Source organism: Schistocerca cancellata, chromosome 10 (assembly GCF_023864275.1).
Source record: "Schistocerca cancellata isolate TAMUIC-IGC-003103 chromosome 10, iqSchCanc2.1, whole genome shotgun sequence".
In the NCBI taxonomy this organism is placed as follows: Eukaryota; Metazoa; Arthropoda; class Insecta; order Orthoptera; family Acrididae; genus Schistocerca; species Schistocerca cancellata.
Window position 1 is genome coordinate 47,480,258 of NC_064635.1, and position 21,515 is coordinate 47,501,772.

Here is a 21,515-nt window from a genome sequence, read left to right on the forward strand (position 1 = left end):
GTACTGTAGGTGCAACCACAATGGAGGGGTATCTGTTGAGAGGCCAGACAAACGTATGGTTCCTGAAGAGGGGCAGCAGCCTTTTCGGTAGTTGCAGGGGCGACAGTCTGGATGATTGACTGATCTGGCCTTGCAACATTAACCAAAACGGCCTTGCTGTGCTGGTACTGCGAACGGCTGAAAGCAAGGGGAAACTACAGCCGTAATTTTTCCCGAGGGCATGCAGCTTTACTGTATGGTTAAATGATGATGGCGTCCTCTTGGGTAAAATATTCCGGAGGTAAAATAGGTCCCCCATTCGGATCTCCGGGCGGGGACTACTCAAGAGGATGTCGTTATCAGGAGAAAGAAAACTGGCGTTCTGCGGATCGGAGCGTGGAATGTCAGATTCCTTAATCGGGCAGGTAGGTTAGAAAATTTAAAAAGGGAAATGGATAGGTTAAAGTTACATATAGTGGGAATTAGTGAGGTTCGGTGGCATGAGGAACAAGACTTCTGGTCAGGTGACTACAGGGTTATAAACGCAAAATCAAATATAGGTAATGCAGGAGTAGGTTTAATAATGAACAGGAAAATAGGAATGCGGGTAAGCTACTACAAACAGCATAGTGAACGCATTATTGTGGCCAAGATAGATACGAAGCCCAAGCCTACTACAGTAGTACAAGTTTATATGCCAACTAGCTCTGCAGATGACGAAGAAATTGAAGAAATGTATGATGAAGTAAAAGAAATTATTCAGATAGTGAAAGGTGACGAAAATTTAATAGTCATGGGTGACTGGAATTCGGTAGTAGGAAAAGGGAGAGAAGGAAACATACTAGGTGAATATGGATTGGGGCTAAGAAATGAAAGAGGAAGCCGCCTGGTAGAATTTTGCACAGAGCACAACTTAATCATAGCTAACACTTGGTTTAAGAATCATTAAAGAAGGTTGTATACACGGAAGAACCCTGGCGATACTAAAAGGTTTCAGATAGATTATGTAATGGTAAGACAGAGACTTATGAACTAGGTTTTAAATTGTAAGACATTTCCAGGGGCAGATGTGGACTCTGGCCACAATCTATTGGTTATGAACTGTAGATTAAAACTGAAGAAACTGCAAAAAGGTGGGAATTTAAGGAGATGGGACCTGGATAAACTGACTAAACCAGAGGTTGTACAGAGTTTCAGGGAGAGAATAAGGGAACAAATGACAGAAATGGGGGAAAGAAATACAGTAGAAGAATAATGGGTAGCTTTGAGGGATGAAGTAGTGAAGGCAGCAGAGGATCACGTAGGTAAAAAGATGAGGGCTAGTAGAAATCCTTGGGTAACAGAAGAAATACTGAATTTAATTGATGAAAGGAGAAAATATAAAAATGCAGTAAATGAAGCAGGCAAAAAGGAATACAAACGTCTCAAAAATGAGATCGACAGGAAGTGCAAAATGGCTAAGCAGGGATGGCTAGAGGACAAATGTAAGGATGTAGAGGCTTATCTCACTAGGGGTAAGATAGACACTGCCTACAGGAAAATTAAAGAGAACTTTGGAGGTAAGAGAACCACTTGCATGAACATCAAGAGCTCAAATGGAAACCCACTTCTAAGCAAAGAAGGGAAAGCAGAAAGGTGAAAGGAGTATATAGAGGGTCTATACAAGGGCGATGTACTTGAGGACAATATTATGGAAATAGAGGAGGATGTAATGAAGATGAAATGGGAGATACGATACTGCGTGAAGAGTTTGACAGCACTGAAAGACCTGAGTCGAAACAAGGCCCTGGGAGTAGACAACATTCCATTAGAACTACTGACAGCCTTGGGAGAGCCAGTCATGACAAAACTCTACCATCTGGTGAGCAAGATATATGAGACAGGTGAAATACCCTCAGACTTCAAGAAGAATATAATAATTCCAGTCCCAAAGAAAGCAGGTGTTGACAGATGTGAAAATTACCAAACTATCAGTTTAATAAGTCACTAACGCGAATTCTTTACAGACGAATGGAAAAACTGGTAGAAGCCGACCTCGGGGAAGATCAGTTTGGATTCTGTAGAAATGTTGGAAAACGTGAGGCAATACTGACCATACACCTTATCTTAGAGGAAAGATTAAGGAAAGGCAAACCTACGTTTCTAGCATTTGTGGACTTAGAGAAAGCTTTTGACAATGTTAACTGGAATACTCTCTTTCAAATTCTAAAGGTGGCAGGGGTAAAATACAGGGAGCGAAAGGCTATTTACAATTTGTACAGAAAGCAGATGGCAGTTATAAGAGTCGAGGGACATGAAAGGGAAGCAGTGGTTGGGAAGGGAGTAAGACAGGGTTGTAGCCTCTCCCCGATGTTATTCAATCTGTATATTGAGCAAGCAGTAAAGGAAACGAAAGAAAAATTCGGAGTAGGTATTAAAATCCATGGAGAAGAAATAAAAACTTTGAGGTTCGCCGATGACTTTGTAATTCTGTCAGAGACAGCAAAGGACTTGGAAGAGCAGTTGAACGGAATGGATGGTGTCTTGAAGGGAGGATATGAGATGAACGCCAACAAAAGCAAAACGAGGATAATGGAATGTAGTCTAATTAGGTCGGGTGATGCTGAGGGAATTAGATTAGGAAATGAGACACTTAAAGTAGTAAAGGAGTTTTGCTATTTGGGGAGCAAAATAACTGATGATGCTTGAAGTAGAGAGGATATAAAATGTTGACTGGCAATGGCAAGGAAAGCGTTTCTGAAGAAGAGAAATTTGTTAACATCGAGTATAGGTTTAAGTGTCAGGAAGTCGTTTCTGAAAGTATTTGTATGGAGTGTACCCATGTATGGAAGTGAAACGTGGACAATAAATAGTTTGGACAGAAAGAAAATTGAAGCTTTCGAAATGTGGTGCTACAGAAGAATGCTGAAGATTAGATGGGTAGATCACATAACTAATGAGGAAGTATTGAATAGGATTGGGGAGAAGAGGAGTTTGTAGCACAACTTGGCAAGAAGAAGGGATCGGTTGGTAGGACACATTCTGAGGCATCAAGGGATCACCAATTTAGTATTGGAGGGCAACGTGGAGGGTAAAAATTGTAGACGGAGACCAAGAGATGAATACACTAAGCAGATCCAGAAGGATGTAGGTTGCAGTAAGTACTTGGAGATGAAGGAGCTTTCACAGGATAGAGTAGCATGGAGAGCTGCATCAAACCAGTCTCAAGACTGAAGACCACAACAACAACATCAGTTAATAAGCTAAATGGTTGATCTTTGCAATCTTACTTTAGAACATCTGTGAAATGCGGTGATTACATGTTTTTTATAACTGAGGTGCAGCTGAATTTTTTCGATATCTTTTTAATGACTGTTATTAGTTACCTCTCCCAAATGGTTTTTGCACTTTGCTACCTGACTCATAGTACTTTCAGTAACTTGAAGCCAATCTTTTAAATGTGAGTCTTGAAGTCAAGAATCTCAAAACTTTTGCGTATATTGTGTTTTCAGCATAGTTATACACGCATGAAGTCATTAAATAATTCCATGTACTGAGAATCATAATTGCACAGTGCACACCATGAACAGTGATAGTAGAGTTCCTTTTTCTGCGCATCTAATGTTATGTGCCCTGCGTGAGCCAACAAGTGCTCAGTGGTTGCCCGACACAACAATGAAATAAGTGAGCACCCATTGTTTGAAACCAGTTGCTGCACTCCCTGCACCTGCACAAGCTGCCTTCATTCGCGAAATGAACTATAACTAGGTGCTACTAAATACTGTTCATTCTGTGGGGAATCCCCGCATGTAGTCTATTGAGTGTGATGGTTTGGTAATGCATCAGTGTTGTCTTTATGCTAAAAGTTAAATACTTCTGAAATCAAGTAAAGTGGAAATAACATATTTCGAAACATATAAATAGCTTAGTGATTGAGAGATTGCAATTTCAGCAACTGAAACTGAATTCTACTAAACTGCTACAAAATCCACCAGCCACTAGCAGCAATTTTTTGCCACTAATAGGAGGATGGAAACCACCAGTTTCAGTGGAGAATCCACTAAGTTGGCAACACTACCCAGAAGACATGGTCAGATGGCAGTATAACTTTGTACATGTCCACACCATCAGCAGGGATGTAAATAATTAGAGTTGCCATTGCGTGTGACGGCTAGAACTGTTACTAGAGTGCAATAGTGTTGTTCGTATTGTATTTTCTTGTGTTACCAGCCCTGGTTGGTGTAAAAGGAGCAAGAACAGTGTCAGATGTTGAGCGATACTGTGAAGGACACGGAAATGCCAGATATCTGCGTGAGACAACCACCACGAGAGAGCATCACTGTAGTGTGGCCCGAGCACAATGTAACTCCGTCACATCTGCACCTGCCATCCAACATGGGCTCCTTGCAACCTCGTATCATTTCAAAACATTGGTTGCAGACTATCAGCAGCCAGATCAGGGAATTAACATCCCATAAGTTGGCTGCACTTGTAGTGTGCCGTGACTGGGTGGGGGCGTTGACTACTGCTGAATGACATCTCATTGTTTTCGGCAACGAATTGTGGTTCTGCAGTACATGTGATGACTGTCGGTGTCGAGTATGGCGGCGGCCTGCAGGGAAGTCACAATCCCCGAATGTTGTGGAAAGGCACAGTGATGTTAACTCCTCGCATTGTGAAGTGGGAACCACCAAGTGTGATTTCCGATGATGGCTAGTAGTGATTAAGGGAACTCTGACGGTGCTGCAGTACATTACGGATATCCTGTGTCTTCGTGCCTGTCAACACATGGCGTGTGCATCTATGAGATGTGTGCATGATGTCAAGGCACTTCCATGGCCAGAACGGTCCCCAGATCTGTCCCTGATAGAACGTATGTGGGACCGGCTCAGGCATTAAATTTGTCCCAGTGCTATTGTCCAGGATATCAAGGACCAGTTAAAACAGTTGTGGACCAGTTTGCATCAGGAGAGGATACAATGGAATTCTGACAACCTTCCTAATTGAATCACTATGCATCGACGGCAGAAGTGGTGCACTCTTACAGTGATAAGGGGGCTCGTACTGCCAAGTTCTCTGTAAATTGACTTGATATTACAATCACTGAAATAACATCATATACACTCTCAATGTGTAACGTTTTGGTATTGTTTCCTTCTCCCCTTCTGGTTGCTACACTTTTTTTTTTGAGGCCGTACATTGCCTGTGTTTCCCTATGGCATTTTCCTATTTCTTCTAACAATTTGCAACATCCAACACTGTCTTACATTGTCAAATACTTTTTTGGTGTAGTTATTCTACGAATGTGTCTTTGAACATTTTTAAAATAATCTTGCTTCCATGATCAAGAGTAACATCAGTTACACTGAGGTGACAAAGTCATGGGATAGCGATATGCACCTTTGCAGATGATGGTAGTATCGCATACACAAGGTATAAAAGGGCAGTGCGTCGGCGGTGTCATTACTACTCAGGTTAAGTCATGTGAAAAGGTTTCCAATGTGATTATGGCAGCACAACTGGAATAAACAGACTTTGAACACAGGACAGTAATTGAAGCTAGATGCACAGGACACACTGTTTCCGAAATTGTTAGGGAATTCAGTATTCCGAGACCCACAGTGTCAAGAATGTACCGAGGATACCAAAATTCAGGCAGTATCTCGTACTGTGGGGAACATGATGGTCAACAGTCTTTACCTAACAACTGAGAGCAGCAGTGATTGTGTAGAGTTTTCAATTCAAACAGACAAGTGGCACTGCATGAAATAACACAGAAATCATTGTGGGACATATGACAGTGCAGCTAAATGTGGTGTTAATGTGCTATGGCAGCAGACTGCCGAAGCTAGTGCCTTTGCTAACATCGCATGCAGCGTCTCTCTTGGTCCCGTGACCATACTGGTTGGACCTTAGACGACTGGAAGACCGTGGCCTGGTCAGTTGAGTCCCAATTTCAGTTGGTAAGAGCTGATGGTAGGGTTCGAGTGTGGCGCAGACCCCACAGAGCCACAGATCTACCTTGTCAAAATGGCACTGCGCAAGCTGGTTGTGACTCTATAATTGTGTGGGCTATGGTTACAGAATGGACTGTGCTCTGGTCCAACTGTATTGATCATTGAATTGAAATGGTTATGTTTGGCTACTTGGAGACCATTGCAGCCATTCAGTGATGGATTTTTATGGATGACAATGTGCCTTGTCATTGGGCCACCGTTCTTCATAATTGGTTTAAAGAACATTCTGGACAATTTGAATGAATGATTTGGCCACCCAGATCACTTGACATTAATACAATCATTCATTTATGGGACGTAATCAAGAGGTCTGTTTGTGCACAAACTCCTGCACCAGCAATGCTTTCACAATTATAGACAGCCATGGAGGCAGCATGGGCTCAGTATATCTGCAATGGCTTCCAGTAACTTGTTGAATCTATGCCACATTGGGTTCCTGCACTGCACTGCATCAGATCAAACACGATATTAGGGGGTATCCCATGACTTTTTTTCATCTCAGGTTATCTAGTACATTTCCCTTACCTAGGAGCAAACTAATTGTCATCAAAGAGAGCCTCCATATTCTTTTCAATCCTTTTTTTTAATATTCTGTTAAGCAACTTGGAACCTCCTTCCTCCACCTAGAATGTCACGAAGTGTCTGCACAGTTCACAAACCACATATTCCTCACCATTGAATTAGTAAATGAAATCATGTCACACTTTTCTGTAGTACATATTACTTTGAGTTAAATACACAGTGGTTCCATAAGAATCTTTTTAAATTTGGTAGTGTTTCATCCACTGACTTATGGTACACAAGTACGAAGTTTCAGTTCTTTACAGAATTGCACATTTGTGCCACTGAAATTTTTTAATCCCTCACTGGTTTGACACATTGATTTCCTGTTGATTTTCAGCACATTATCCAATTGAATGGTCATTCTAAAATGAGTCTCCAATTTTGTTCCAAAAATTTTTACCTTAACTTACAGTTTGGCTTCAAAAAAGGAGCATGAACAGAAAATGCAATTAATTGTTTTGTGTATGTGAGGCACTTATGGAGCTAAATGATAGTCTGAGGACAGTAGGTATCTTCTTTGATTTTACAAAAGCATTTCATTATGTGGAGCATAATAATAAGCTCAAGCTGTATAAGGGGTTCACTTAGCTTGAATCAACAGTCTCCTGAATGGTTTGATGGGGCCTGTCATGGATTTCATTCCTGTGCCAACATTTTCATCTCAGAGTAGCAATTTCAACCTATGTCCTCAATTATTTGCTGGATGTATTCCAATCTCTGTCTTGCTGTACAGTTTTTACCCTGTACAGCTCCCTCTAGTTCCATGCAAGTTATTCTCTGATGTCTTAATACATGTCCTATCATCCTGTCCCTTCTTCGTGTCAGCATTTTCTATGTATTCCTTTCTTTGCCGATTCTGCAGGGAACCACCTCTTTCCTTGCCTTATCAGTCCACCTAATTTTCAACATTCTTCTGTAGCACCTCATCTCAAAAGCTTCGATTCTCTTCTGTTCCAGTTTTCACACAGTCCATTTTCATTACCATACAATGCTGTGCTCAAAACATATGTTCTCAGAAATTAAAGCCTATATTTGATACTAATAGGCTTCTCTTGCTCAAGAATGCCCTTTTTGCCAGTGCTAGTCTGGTTTTTAGGTTCTCGTTGCTCCATCCATAATATGCTATTTCGCTGCCTAGCAAGCAATATCTTGACTTCATCAGTTTGTGTGTGTACATACTGACAGACTTTTCTCAATGACCACCCACTGCAGCGAACTATTGAGCAATAAATAGCCTTATGAAATGCTATATGCTCTGTGATTTACAAACTTCACCGCACATGTGAAAATGCATTTATTGTTTCATTCGTGTGACATAATATGATTCACAGTTTCATCTTTCTGACTTTAATAACAACATGTAATGTCAAATAGATAAGTTTTTAATCTCTCAGCACATCTTCACCAATCACAATTTACCAACAATCAAAAGAGATACAAAGAAAAACACCCAGATAAGACACAAAAGATAGAAATACTCATAACTAACAAATGAATAATCAAATGGTACAGTACAGTGATTTTGGATAAACATTTTGCTTGTTCTTCATGAATATAGTCCTTTTCATAATTCAGTGCAATTTTGTCAACCACTTCAATAATGCCTAATGAAATAAAGTAACTTCCATTCCTGTCCAGCTTCATTTAAACACTGTTATCTAAAGACATTATTATTAAACTACAATATTGACCCCATGGTGTTACCCACAGTTAAATATGTCAGTGTAACGTAATGCTTATCCAGTATTGATGAAACACAGTGAGGATTGTGTAAATGAGTATATTCACTAATACAGTGAAGTTCAAAAAGTCGTTGAGAATATAGCCTTTTCTAAGAGAACCAAGTGTTTCACATCATACATTATACAGAGATCGGCCAACCACAATATGGATGAGACACATTGAGGATTTTTGTCATTACACTGCATTGTGAATGAAACAATAAAAACGTTTTCACATACATGATAACATTTGTATGTCATATATTATTTAACAATATTATGAAAAGGGGCACAACAAAAAGACTGTTACACTCTAAGCTTTCAGCCATCAAGGTCTTTGTTGAAAATAGATGACAGACACACAAGCAGACACAACTCAAACACGTGACTGCAACCTCTGGCACCTGAAGGCACACTGCAAGCAACAGCAGTAGTGCATAATGGGAGTGGCAACTGGGTGGGGGTAAGGAGGAGGTTGGGATGGTGAGGGAGAGGGATAGCTGGGTAGGGGTGGGGGACCGTGAAGTGCTGCTGGGGAGTGCGCAAGGATAAGGTGGAGAGAGGGTAGGGCAGCTAGGTGCAGTCGGGAGAGGAGGGCAGGGCAGAGTTTGGTGTGAGGGGGCGGGGAGGGGGGGGGGGGCAGAGAAGTAAAAGGACTGGGTGCATTGGTGGAATGAAGGCTGTGTAGTGTTGGAATGGGAACAGAGAAGAGGCTCGATGGATGAGAAAAATGACTAACGAAGGTTGAGGCCAGGAGAGTTATGGGGACATAGGATATATTATAGGGAGAGTTCCCACCTGCGGAATTCAGAAAAGCTGGTGTTGGTGGGAAGGATCCATATGGCACAGGCTGTGAAGTAGTCATTGAAATGGAAGATGATGTGTTGGGCAGGGTGCTCAGCAACAGGGTGGTCCACTTGTTTCTTGGCCACAGTTTGTCATTAGCCTTTCATGTGGACAGACAGCTTGTTGGTTGTCATGTCCACATGGAATGCAGCGCAGTAGTTGCAGCTTAGCTGGTGGTTTACATGACTGGTGCCCAGGTAGCACTGCCTTTGATGGGAGAGGTGATGTTTGTGACAGGACTGGAGTAGGTGGTGGTGGGAAGATGAATGGGACAAGTCTTGCATCTAGGTCTATTAGAGGAATATGAGCCCTGAGGTAAGATTTTGTGAGCAGGGTTTGTGTGGGTATGGACAAGTATATTGTCTAGGTTCAGTGGAGGGGTGGGAAGGATAGTGATCAGGTCATTTCTCATTTCAGGGCACAATGAGAGGTAGTCAAAACCCTGGCGGAGAGTGTAATTCAGTTGCTCAACTGCCCCTGTGTGGCTGGACAGTGAGACTTTTGGAGGTTGTGGGAGACTGGAAAGATAAGGCATGGGAGATTTGTTTTTGTACAAGGTTGGGAGAATAATTATAGTCTGTGGAGGCCTCAGTGACATCCTCAGTATATTTCAAGAGGAACCGCTCCCACTGTGCCTCCACTAAGAGTCTCTGCTCTCGTACACCAATACCTTCAGCCTGTTACCCGGAACCTACCCTTCTATATAAAAGATACCAACCATGTCCTCCACCAACTCCACAGTTCCTGTCCCATTCCTACATGGTGCTCTGCTCATCATTATTGATAGCAACTCCCTTTACACTACCATCCCTAATGCCCATGGCGTTACCCTGTTGAACACTATCTTTCCCACAGCCCGATGGATTCCAAACCAACAACCTCCTTTCTAGTTGCCATGACCAACTATATCCTCACCCACAGTTACATCTCCTTCAAAGGCATTACCTACAAACAAATCCGGGGTATGGCTATGGGCACCTGCATGGCACCATCCCATGCCAACCTATTCATGGGCCATCTAGAGGAATCCTTCCTAAACCCCTCACCTGGTTCAGATGACATCTTTACGATCTGGATCAAGAGTGAGGACATCCTATCCACATTCCTCCAGAACCTTAACAGCTTGACCTCCACCTCAAAGATGGCTACATCAGTACCTCTGTCCATATCAAACCTACTAACCACATGCAATACATCCACTTTGACAGCAGCCACTCGTTCCGTACCAAGAAGTCTCTTCCACACTGCCTAACCACTAGTGGTAGTCGTATCTGCAGTGACAAGCAATCCCTCTCAAAATATACTGAGGGTCTCACTGAGGCCTTCACAGACTATAATTATCCTCCCAACCTTGTACAAAAACAAATTTCCTGTGCCTTATCTTTCCATTCTCCAAAAACCTCACCATCTGGCCACACAGGAGTGTTCCCCTCATGACTCTGTACCACCCAGGACTGGACCAACTGAATTACATTCTCCACCCGGATTTTGACTACCTCTCGCCGTGCCCTGAAACGAGAAATGTCCTGCCCACTATCCTTCTCACCATTCCTACAGAAGTATTCCGCCGTCCACTGAACCTACACAATATACTTGTCCATCCTTATGCAACACGTGCTCCCAACCCCTTATCTCATGGCTCATATCCCTCTAATAGACCCATACAAGACCCGTCCCATACATCCTCCCACCACCACCTACTCCAGTCCAGTCACAAACGTCACCTACCCCATCAAAGGCAGGGCTACCTGTGAAACCAGTCATGTAATCCACATGCTAAGCTGCAACCACTGTGCTTCATTCTATGTGGGCTTGACAACCAACAAGCTATCTGTTCGCATGAGTGGCCATTGACAAACTGTGGCCAAGAAACAAGTGGACCACCCTGTTGCTGAGTGCGCTGCCCAACACATCATCTTTCATTTCAGTGACTACTTCACAGCCTGTGCCATATGGATCCTTCCCACCAACACCAGCTTCTCTGAATTACAAATGTGGGAACTCTCCCTGCAATATATCCTACGTTCCTGTAGCCCTCCTGGCCTCAACCATCGTTAGTCATTTTTCTCATCCATCGAGTCTCTGTTCCCTTTCCAGCACTACACAGCCTTTGTACTTCTCTCCTTTTCAGTAACCCCCCCCCCCACCTCTGCCCTGCTCTCCATCTAACCTCCCAACTGCACCTAGCTGCCCTTCCTTCTCTCCACCTCGTCCTTGCGAGCTCCCCAGCAGTACTTCAGAGTCCCCTGCCCCTACCCTGCTATCCCTCCCCTTCCCTGCCCCAGCCACCTCCTTACCCCACCCATTTTCCACTCCCATCACGCATTGCTGCTGTTGCTCGCACTTCGGCTTCAGCTACCAGAGGCTGGAGCCATGTGGGCGTCAGTTGCATTTGCATGTTTGTGTGTCTGTCGTCTTTGTTTGACAAAGTCCTTGATGGCCAAAAACTTAGCTTGTGACAGTCTTTTTGTTGTGCCTATCTGTGACTCAGCATCTAAGCTGTATGGTGAGCAGCAACTTTACTTTCCATTATGCAGGGTGATTCAAAAAGAATACCACAACTTTAAAAATGTGTATTTAATGAAAGAAACATAATATAACCTTCTGTTATACATCATTACAAAGAGTATTTAAAAAGGTTTTTTTTTTTCACTCAAAAACAAGTTCAGAGATGTTCAATATGGCCCCCTCCAGACACTCGAGCAATATCAACCCGATACTCCAACTCGTTCCACACTCTCTGTAGCATATCAGGCGTAACAGTTTGGATAGCTGCTGTTATTTCTCGTTTCAAATCATCAATGGTGGCTGGGAGAGGTGGCCGAAACACCATATCCTTAACATACCCCCATAAGAAAAAATCGCAGGGGGTAAGATTAGGGCTTCTTGGAGGCCAGTGATGAAGTGCTCTGTCACGGGCTGCCTGGCGGCCGATCCATCGCCTCAGGTAGTTGACGTTCAGGTAGTTACGGACAGATAAGTGCCAATGTGGTGGCGCTCTATCCTGCTGAAATATGAATTGTTGTGCTTCTTGTTCGAGCTGAGGGAACAGCCAATTCTCTAACATCTCCAGATACTGTAGTCCAGTTACAGTAGCACCTTCTAAGAAAAAGGGACCAAAAACTTTATTGGCTGAAATGGCACAGAAAACGTTCACCTTAGGCGAGTCACGTTCATACTGAGTTGTTTCCCATACTTCGTCCGAAATGCACGCTGAACAACTGTAATCGATTCACTTCTACCGTACTCAATAACACAAAAAGCTTTCTGTTGAGTGGTCGCCATCTTAGCATCAACTGATGCTGACACCTAGTCAACAGTGCCTCAAGTGAACAAATGTACAACTAAATGCAACTTCATAGCTCCCTTAATTCGCCGACAGATAGTGCTTAGCTCTGCCTTTTGTCGTTGCAGAGTTTTAAATTCCTAAAGTTGTGGTATTCTTTTTGAATCACCCTGTATTGTTACATTACATCCTGGATTTTTCATGTATTATTTAGCTTTATCTCCATGTTTCACGGATTTTTGCCCACCACACTCACCTACTGCCATCCACCGTGACCAAACTGCCTTGCTAACAGGATAACTGCATTTGTAATATGTCTGTGTGCATCTCAGATCTGAAATGGTACTCGTGCCTTCTCCCATGCCATATATTGTGACATGGGCAATGCCAGGTTTCTCAGGTAGCACACTAAATATTTTGTGAACCCATCACTTTGTGTTAAAATAAAAATTCTTTGCACTGGGGATTGAAATGAGAAGACATTGTTGGTGTTACACAATGCTGAATCACCATTACTGCTATGAGATGACACAGCTGCCAAAATTGACTGTCTCCTATTTCACAATTGGCACCTCTATGTTGTCACAACTGAGGACATCAAGCAAAATAACCCTTTCAGCATCCAAGAAACTGTCAGTCACCATTATTTTACCAGTGTAGGGTGCCGTTTTGAACTGTATTGTTGGAGGAGAGGTGGTGTGGCCTCACTCCATGGATTGCCACATTTCTGGTTTGAAGTCTGCGATGATTTATGATCTTCTGTTAGGTAGCGAGGAACCAGTGGGCACACTCTGAGTACCCCAACTGGTGGACAAGTATGTCAGCACTACCAACAGCGACATCTAGTTCAGCAGCAAGGTGTTTGTGATATGTCGATCACCTCGAATGAGTGTGTCGACACGTTCCAACATTGCAAGTCTCACAGTTGTACGCAGTCAGCCGGCTTGCAGGAGATTGGACAGATTTGCGTGGCCTTGTGATGACACGACACCTTGCCCGATGACTCGTTGTGGTTTTGTTCACTGCCGAGTCTCTGCAGACATTCTGCAAACACCTACAAATCTCTGTGACGCTCTGGTTTTCTACCAAAAGAAACTCAGTGACATTTCTCTGCTTGGAACACACCTCCCTTACAGATGCCATTTTCAAGGCTGCATATAGCACTGTCACGTATCAGAACTTTCGTGATACTATAGGGTCTGAAGCAGGAATATTCCATGATGTCGCTCAATAAATTCTGCATTTTTTCAACTGAAATTGGCCAAGAAAAATAATGCGTGTGTCATTACTTAATGAATGCCCCTCATATAATTAATAATGTGTATGTCAGTAGTTTCTAAGAAACTTGTCAGTGGAGGAGGAAGAGGAGTTGGCCGTCAGATAAATCCTTAAGGTTCCAGTTCTCATCGGAAGGCTTACAAAAATAAGTTCGTGAACATGAAAGTAGTCTTACGTAAATGATTAATCATATCTATCTACAGTTCTGTTTCATTGAAACAATGTAGTTTCTGTTGACTGTTTCAATCAGCATTAAAACAATTTCTGGTTTAGTTTTTGCAATATATATCTACCGAAGTTCTGCATTAATTTGAGAGAGAACAAAAAGTGCAGGCCTCAATTATTTTCTAATGAAAGGGCATTCAGGCATCAGAGTTCAAATTAAACACCAATTGTCAGAATAAAAAGATTGAGAAAATGAGAACTAAATGTATCCATCATAATTTTATTAGGAGGCACTTTTAGTGGAATTACTCAGATAATGAAGTACTATCTGGAGTTGAGCCATTGTGTCACTTCATTTGCAAACAAAAATGTGATAAATTTGTCTGCAAATGGCAGAAATTATGGTACGCTAAATTAGTATGTACTAAGATGAATTATACACACACTGAATTTCTTACGTCACTAAACTATGCTATGGTCTAGAAATTCAGTGTGCTCTCAGTTACAGAAATCACTTTATAATGGACAATTTTTGCTATTTCATAATCACCTTAGTGCAATTCTGTCCTAGTTTTGCTCTTATGTGAATAAACTCCAACAGTTGTAACAATGCCTGACCCAGACCACTGTGGCAATAGCTACTGATCTCTTTTAACCAAATATATTGTAGGTTCCTCAAATGAAAAACTGTGCACAAAGGCTGGAAGAGAGCACATGTCACACCTGTCTTCAGAAACAGTAGCAAAGTCATCCACAAATTGCCACCCTATATGAACACATTTCATCTGTTGCAGAATTTTAGAGCATGTTCTGAGCCAGTTGTCCCCAGCCTTTCTGAAACCTGTACCCCTGAGTGAAATCTGATATTACCTAGCTTCTCTGCCAACCCTCTTTATTAGCACCTAACTAAACTTTAGAAAGAAAATAATTTTCTTTCGACACTTTTATTTTTAAAATGATGAAATGTACACAGTACTTTGTTTTTGTAGGTATTTTATTAACTTACAAACCAATGAGTCAGGAGGCATTTGGTACTGTTTATTATTAAAAACCTTATTCTATACAGTGATGCAGATCTCAGTGCATCGTGTGTGATAGTTTCAACTCCATCTCAGAAAAGAAAACTAAAGGGTAGACATGTGTTACAAAATGTGTTTCTTATGCACCACTACTTTTCCTATCAATGCTCACTTCACCCACATCCTTTGTCCCCATTTAAAATCAATCAAGTTAAAATGTGTGCACTATACTTACACTTTTGTAGATCACTTGAGTGCTCAACTCCTTACTTTTGAAATGGTGCATGTGGGAAGACTACAGGTTTCCAATGCCTTATCTCTGGCCAGTGCCCCTAATGTGCAGGTCTGAAATACACAGAATCATCAAAAGCATCTGGGAGACAGAAAAGGTACCAGAAGAGTCAGTACCAATATGTCCCCTCCACAAGAAAGGAGATGAAACAGACCCTAATAACTAAGAGGAATTCCACAGTTGCCTTTGACAAAAAAAAATTACATCCAAAGTGCTGTTAAATCAGCTAGAGCATCAAACAAATCCACAGATAGGAGAATTCCAAGGATGTTTCAAACAGGGAAGATCCTGCAGTAAACAGATCTGGTGCCTGAGAATAATATTAACAACAAGAAAGTCCACAAACACCACAATAATAACATTTGTCAACTTTAAGGCCTATGACTCCATAGATAGAGAAACAGTCTTCAAACTCTGGAAGAAGTGAGCATGGACAACTAGATCAGAAAGTTAATCCAGGAACATCCAAAGTGAAGTTTATGGGAGAGATCTTGGAATCATTTGAAATCAAGATGGCATGGAGATGACCTGTCACACATTCTATTTAATTCAGTTCTGGAGAAAATAATCAAGACTCAGGACAAAGCAGTCAATGGATTAAAGATGGGGAGAGACAAGGATAGAACCATCGACATAAAATATGTGGGCCCGCATCTCGTGGTCGTGCGGTAGCGTTCTCGCTTCCCACGCCCGGGTTCCCGGGTTCGATTCCCGGCGGGGTCAGGGATTTTCTCTGCCTCGTGATGGCTGGGTGTTGTGTGCTGTCCTTAGGTTAGTTAGGTTTAAGTAGTTCTAAGTTCTAGGGGACTTATGACCACAGCAGTTGAGTCCCATAGTGCTCAGAGCCATTTGAACCATAAAATATGTGGCCATCATAACAGAAGAGAAGCCAAAGAAGCTCTAGAGACACTGCACAAAACCTCAGCCAAAACAGGACTGCAAATGTCCTGTGTATGGAAGAAACACAGTACATGGACACAAAATTCACAGATACCAACTGGTAATAAAACATAGAAAAATAACACAAGTAAAAAGTTTCAAATATTTGATAGAGATTATACAGAAAACAGAACTGAACTCTACATCCAGTGAAGAAAGGATCAAAAAAAGCATACAGACCTACAAGAACCATTACAACAAAAGAAGGATTTCCATCAATGTCAGACACACTGCTGTATTATAGACTCCCCAGAGGCCTTGTATGCCTCCTCAGAAACAACAGTAATCAAGGAGACGGAAAAACAAGAGAGGAAAACACTGAGAAGGATCTACAAGTCGGTTCAGACACAGGATATCTGGATAAAGAGACCGACAAAGGAACTGTATGGACAGACAATTACAAAAAACACCAGGAAAAGAAGGGCAAAGTTATACAGACACATATATAGGATGAATGAAAATAGATTGACCAAGAAAATTTTTAACATAGTGATGACTAATAAAGTGAAAATCAAGTGGATGTAGAAAACCATCGAAGACCTTAAGAAACTGAACATCTCCACAGAAGACAAGACAGACAGGGAAATTTACAGACAAAAAAAATTTGAAAACAGAAATTTCAGCTAACACTCATAGAGAAGAAAACAAGAAAGAAATGGATAGAAGAGAAAATAAGAAAAACACTTAATATATGATAAGTTTGGGTCTCAGTTTTACTGTCATAGATATGTGGTAGAAAGTACAAAGTATGTTTGTAGTGGATGGACTATTTGAGGGCCATGTTCATATAATTATTTTGCAAGCTACAGCCTCCACGATATTGTGCTGCCTGTGTATTCTAGTATTTGAAATAAAAATAATCTAATAACAGGTAACTTATGTAATAAGTATTAAAAATACTGATATTTTAAAAATAATTTAGTTTAATGACCAAGGCAGAACTGAACTCTTAATTTCATTTTACCCTCCAGGCAGTAATACCCTCAGGCTGGGAGCCACAGTTCTAAGCTCAAACATAATGAGGTATCTGAAATAGCATGACCTCATTTATGTGAACCAGCATGAATTCAGAAAACATTGGTCTTGTGAAACCTAACTTGTGCTTTTTTATCACGACACAATGAAGGGCATGGATCAACACATCAGGAAGACACAGTATATTTCGACTTTTGAAAAATATTTGGCTTGGTACCACACCAGTATTTATTAACATAAGCATTAACAAATAGGATATTAAATGAAATGTGTGACTGGATTGAGGATGTCTCGGTAGGGAGGATTCAGCACATTATCTTCGTCAGAGAGTCATTAACATACGTAGAAGTAGCTTCACCTGTGCCACAGGGAAGCTGTTCATGTTGTACAGTAGTGACCTGGCAGACAATATTTATAGTTCTTTATACTTTCTGAAGATAATGCAGTCATCTGTAATAAAATACTATCTAGGGAAAGTTAAACAAATTTCCAGTCAGATGTTGATAAGGTTTCAAAGTAGTGCAAAGGTAAATAACTTGCTTTAAATTTTCAGAAATGTACAACTGTGCACTTCACAAAGTGCAAAAAAGTAGTGTCCTGATTACAACACTGATGAGTCACGATTGTACTCAGGCAACAAATACCCAATAATAATTTGTAGGTATATGGAATGGAATGATCACATGGGCTTGTAAGTACAGCAGGTGGCAGCATTCGCATCATTAGCAGGATACTGGGAAAATCCTGTCACTCTAAAAAGGAAGCTGGTTTAATCATATGTTCTTGTAGAACATGTTCTCAGTTTGTCACATGAAATCTGAGTGAAATTCTGAGTTTTTGACAAAATTCTCCACGATTTTTGTCAGGACCAATATACTGTCTTGACTGCTGTTATGGTAACCGTAGCCAGTTGCTACTGCTCAGTGAACATTATGCTGCCAGAGATTGTGGCTGTGTTTGCTCTGGTGGGGCCTGTGTTATTGTACCAATGTAAACAATTCAGCACATTTTTCTGTTTTTTTCTCACCACTGAGAGCTCACTTCCATGCGTCTCTGTCCTGGGTGAAGTTTTTCTTGCACAACCTAATTTGATTCTACAAGTAAAAAGAGAACATTTATGAAGATTTTAAGGCCCATTCAGTCATGAAATGGAAACCACAGGGAAAATCAAAGATGCTTCATTTACAACATGGAGCTACTCCTTCCAGATACTCTGCACAGTTGCTACTGCTCTGACTTAAGGCATTTGTCACAGAGTGGTACCAACTTTCGACCACTCTCCTCATAGAAAGCAGCTGCCTGTACAGGGTTATTACAAATGATTGAAGCGATTTCACAGCTCTACAATAACTTTATTATTTGAGATGTTTTCACAATGCTTTGCACACACATACAAAAACTCAAAAAGGTTTTTTTAGGCATTCACAAATGTTCGCTACGTGCTCCTTTAGTGATTCGGCAGACATCAAGCCGATAATCAAGTTCCTCCCACACTCGGCGCAGCATGTCCCCATCAGTGAGTTCGAAAGCATCGTTGATGCGAGCTCGCAGTTCTGGCACGTTTCTTGGTAGAGGAGGTTTAAACACTGAATCTTTCACATAATCCCACAGAAAGAAATCACATGGGGTTAAGTCAGGAGAGCGTGGAGGCCATGACACGAATTGCTGATCATGATCTCCACCACGACCGATCCATCGGTTTTCCAGTCTCCTGTTTAAGAAATGCCGAACATCATGATGGAAGTGCGGTGGAGCACCATCCTGTTGAAAGATGAAGTCGGCGCTGTCGGTCTCCAGTTGTGGCACGAGCCAATTTTCCGCGGGCTACGCGTGAAACTTGCCCGCACGAGTTCAACCGTTTCTTCGCTCACTGCAGGCCGACCCGTTGATGTCCCCTTACAGAGGCATCCAGAAGCTTTAAACTGTGCATGCAATCGCCGAATGGAGTTAGCAGTTGGTGGATCTTTGTTGAACTTCGTCCTGAAGTGTCGTTGCACTGTTATGACTGACTGATGTGAGTGCATTTCAAGCACAACATACACTTTCTCGGCTCCTGTCGCCATTTTGTCTCAATGTGCTCTCGAGCGCTCTGGCGGCAGAAACCTGAAGTGCGGCTTCAGGCGAACAAAACTTTATGAGTTTTTCTACGTATCTGTAGTGTGTCGTGACCATATGTCAATGAACGGAGCTACAGTGAATTTATGAAATCGCTTCAATCATTTGTAATAGCCCTGTACTTTCAGCTACTTCTCTTTCTCTGTCTTGAGGCCCACTGTCATTACCTTTTAGCCAGTATTTTGTTTGAGCAGTGAGACGATAATCAGAGGGAGCCAAGTTGGGCTGTTTGGAGGATGAGCCAACACTTCCCAACAAAAACGCAGCAGGAGCATCTTTTTTTGCATCAGCAGCAGTGTTTGGCTAAGCATTTTTCTGAAGATGGGCAATGGCCAATGACAACATTTCTGTTTGCTTGTTTTGAGTTGCCCTTCATAGTCATTGAAGTGTCACACTATTTGAGGCTGCAATGTTCCACAAATTCCACCAGAACACAGTAGCTATTCATTTTCTGAAGGAGGTGGTTTGTTTGCATGTCTTTGCTTTTTTTGAGAGGGAATCAGAATGCATCTATTGGTCGGATTGCTCTTTTGTTTCTTCATTTTTGAGAAAGAGCTATGTCTCGTCCCCTATGACAATTTTGTTCCAAAAATAATTGCCTCTATCACAGTTGCACTGGAAAAATAAGGCAGAGCTCATTGCTGTGTTTTGTGATGGACAGCATCTTGGCAACCCATCTTGCACATCCTGACAATGAAGTCTATCACTCATAATCGTACAGAGCACTTGAAATTCGGGGAAACAAATCACTTAACACAGACTCTGAACAGATGATCCTTTTGAACCATTAGATCCACATGCTGAACAAAAGAACTGGTTGATACTTGCTTCCTTCCCTGACTGCCTGCGTCATGAAAACCTGTGCATCCTGCACCGTAGCCACACTTTCCTGTCACTCGTGAAATTTTGCCATACACATTATTCATTCGTTGATGAACTTTGGCTGCATCACACCTCACAGCACAAAGAAATTGAGTGGCAACATGAACTTCATACTTTGCAGGAGACTGTTGTTCTAGGCATGTTTGTTTACTGCATGCTGAGAACTAACAAGTTTAATGTGATGCAATCAATGGGCTTGCTGGAGACGTTGCTTAAAGCTTTATTGGATTATTTGAACGATCAAACATTGGGGGCTTGTGGGGAGGAGGGGGAATTGTCCTCATATGTGGCCATTCTGAGAAGCTTTGATCACTAATTGCGTGTCATTTCTAGAATACAGCTGTAGTTCATGACCCACACCAGTTTGGGCTAACAGAGGATATATACAAAGGAGGACAGGCACAAATGGTCATAGATTTGTTTGACTCCTGGGAGGGCAGCACAGAAATACGGAAAAATTTGAATAGGCAGATGCCTGAAAATTCAATGAAACTATCCCACAAAAGCCTACTTAATGCTTCAGGAACCAGTATTAAATGAGAACTCAAAACAAAATTATACTACAGCCCCATACACATCACTCCTGTAAGGTCCACACCGACAGCAGATGGATCATGGAATGCAAGCGGCATTTAAACATACTTCCTGCATCACATTTGGGAAGAAATCCTAAATATGTGATGCCGGACAACCTCTTCCACACCCTTTGAAGTGGTTTACTAAGCATGGATATCGATTTAGTTTTACACCTACATCTTTACTCTACAAGCCACCTTATGGTGTGTGGCAGAGGTTACCTGTGTACCACTGTCACTTTCCCTTCTCCTGCTCCAACTGCATACGGTTCGCAGGAAGAACAACTGCTGGTGAGCCTCCCTTCGACCTTGTATCTCTCTGATTTTATCTTTGTGGTCTTTTGCAGGATATATGTAGTAGGCAGCAATATATTTGTTGACTCTCCTTGGAATATTCGCTCTCAGACTTTTACCAGCAGACCGCATCATGCTGCAGAATGTGTCTTGCAGTGTCTGCTGCTGGAGTTGGCTCACCATCTCCATGAGACTTTTGCACTTACTAAATGAACCTGTGATAAAACATGCTGCTCTATCAATCTTATCTAGTGCAGATTCTGCACTTACAAGTAATATTTAAGTATTGGTCAAACAAGTGTTTTGTAAGACATTTCCTTTGTTGATGTACTACATTTCCTGAGGTTTCTTCCAATCGATATCAATCCGGGATCTGCCTTATGTGCAGTTAATTTTATGTGATTGTCCTACTTCAAATCTCTCTGTACGCACACTCCTAGATATTTTATGTAACTAACTGCTTCCAGTAATTCTGAAATCGTATACTCATACTATAAAGGATCTTTCTGTGTATGTATTTGGAATATATTACACCTGCTTATGTTGAGGGCCAGTTGCACTCCCTTAACCCAGTATTGGTTCTCTGCTT